This window comes from Lactuca saligna, chromosome 5 (assembly GCF_052625555.1).
Source record: "Lactuca saligna cultivar CGN05327 chromosome 5, ASM5262555v1, whole genome shotgun sequence".
Classification (NCBI taxonomy): Eukaryota; Viridiplantae; Streptophyta; class Magnoliopsida; order Asterales; family Asteraceae; genus Lactuca; species Lactuca saligna.
Genome location: NC_136421.1, coordinates 279,699,214 through 279,702,214, shown reverse-complemented (window position 1 = coordinate 279,702,214; position 3,001 = coordinate 279,699,214).

The following is a 3,001-nucleotide window of genomic DNA, read 5'->3' as shown; positions in this document are numbered from 1 at the left end:
TTTCCATGCCATCTCCATATGTATATCTGATTGCTTATGTGATTGTTATGGTTTATGTAGCTATTATAGCTAATATGGATTATGTGGTTATGTGGATTGTATGGGGTATGCCCTGGGGAACTCGCTAAGATTCATGTTTATAGTTTTGTTTATGGTTTCAGGTATCATCGATTTGGAAAAGAAGGGCTCATATTGATCGCAGTGCACACACCTATGATTTCCTAAGTGAATGATTTTCGGATAACCTCTTATAATTATTTTATTTAATGATGATTTGAAATATTTGAAATAAATGGTATCAATGTTTTAGCCATATTAAAAATGAAATTTGTACCCTTGATTTTTGGGTTGTTTCACAAAGGCCATCTTTCAGTATCCGAAGTGAAGACCATGCGTAGCAAGCGAGGGTCAAGATTCGGCCATGTCACCCTCTTCGCATCAGCATATACACAACTTCTAAATTTCATAAATTTCGCATAAGACCTCCGTTTTTGAAGTTATTTATATCCACACATAGGTGGCGACGTACTCTAAAACTTTCGTTTAGACTTCATCAACTAATTTTGACTATATTTTTAAAGTTAGATTTTAACAGACTTAGACAGTTAAAATTCGTTAAAATTTCATAACTTTGTCATCCGACGTCCATTTTCGTCTGTCTTTATATCATTGAATTCTTATTAAAGAGGTCTTCACTTCCCATTTAGATTGTGTCGGCTAAAAATCGGTCGATCTAAAATTCGAATTCCGGGTTGTGCACTACTATGTTAAATCTTAGAAAAATCATAACTTCTTCATACGAAGTCATATTTGGACGTTCTTTTTATGTACACTCTCGGTTTAACATATACTACGACTTTCATTTAGATTGCTAAGGCTAAGTAGTTTTTTTTATTACAAACTCACTTTTTACGATAGCTGATGCCGTGTTGGTTTTGCCTCAAAACTTCGATATGTCATAACTTCTTTGTTATAAGTCGGATTTCAACGTTCCTTATATACCCGCAATCCTTGTTACGACTACTTCAACTTATTCATACATATTGGGTGAATCTATTATTTTATTTTTAACATTTATTATTATTTATATTATTATTTTATTACGTCGTTATAAATAAGTATGATGCACACAAAATCACATAATACTCAAGTAATTCATCTTTATTACTTCAAAATAGGTTACAACTATTGACCATAACTATTATAGTGTTATAATAATGTTTTGCATAGAAACACAGGCGTGACAATACTAAAACCCCTTTAGATATACTTCATCCAAAATAAATATACCACAGTCTCCATCTACTCTGTATATCAACTAACACATGAACTTACATCATCTGACTAGCATATATCATCATCTAAACAATGCATAACATAGTAATATCTTAATGTATCTAATCCACGTATCGTTTGACAACACACATTAACAACAACATATGTTAGAGTATAGTTATTCACCTAGATAATTAGTAGACTAACTCCAGCTTCGGTCTCTGGCCTCTGCTGTCTCTCAGCTTGCTACGTACCAACACATATTTAACAAATAACAAGTTTCTTAGAACATGTCACAACTTGCTATGAGCTAAACTCTACAACTAGTTGTCACCATAATAATTAGACTCTAAAATACAACTACTAAATAACTTAACCTCATAAGCTATTAGCTAAATCTTATATTTCTTATAATTCCACTAGTTTAGTGTCAATAACCCACAACAACCAGTTTTGTGGAATTTACCTGTTATATTTACAACAAAGTTCATAAAAGCACCATATTATGACTTCTTACAACTAAATAGGTTTCCAAAAACCCATCGTAATTGTGCTATATAACACAATAACATAATAAAAGAAAAAAGGATACCTCAACCTAGTCGAAAACTCGTACCATCATGTTCTAGCACCAACCATTCGATCAATGATCCCGAGAACCATCTTTCTAGCCCTTCCTCCATCTCTCTCTCTCTCTCTCTCTCTCTCTCTCTCTCCCTCTCCCCCCTTCTCTCTATCTTTGATTTGAATTGCAAAGACTCCTTAATTATAAAACATAGGACTGTATTTATATATCAAGACTTTGGGGAATCACGCCATGACTACAAGGTTGTCACATTGCGACTAATGGCACACATCTTGTTCATCTGACATGTGTTGTCTCTTGATGCACACGTTGTATCGACCTTTCAGCACATGTCCAACACCAAAGACCTCGTCGTGTCGCAATCAATATCACCGTCATGTTGCAACACCATCAACTTAAACTTGACCCGTCTTCGACTAGCACATCACATATTAAAACACTCATATTGAAATTTTCTGAAAATAGCAATGTACTTATAATTTATTATTTTTCCTTTGACTTAACAACTTAACACAATACACTTTCTATAAATAGCTTGCAACAAACTTCATGCTTTATTTTTCATACTGTCTTATAAACAAGTTACACCCTTTGGAATAATAAATTTTTATGAAAAATAGGTATTACACCTAGAAAGTATTATTCATACGAAACATACCTATCCTCAAATGTTAAGATGAAATATCTATGAAAAGCATATATTATTCTTCGTATTAAGGTGAAAAGAACAGGTAGTCAGATTTTTCAAAGTTAATATCATTATATAAAGAAAGTTCTAACAAAGTTTCAACATTTGAAAATAAAATAATTTAACACTCTTTTGATTCAAGTTTGAAACTTAATTTGAACTCTAGTCGAGAATTGGCTGAACTATAGTTTATCATTGCAATTGTAGTGACAAAGAACATGGTTTGGCATGTGGAATTTAAGTTTGCACAATTAAACATGGTGATTTGGGTGATCAAGAGATGTATCGATTGTATATGGTGTTACAAAAAGGATCTAGATCTAGACTACATAAATAACACACACTTATACACTCAACTTTTACATATCTTAAGCACACCTCTACAAGTGGACAAACCCACCTTATATAGAGGTGTTTACATGTCTCTCTCTCACTCTCACTAACACATGTGT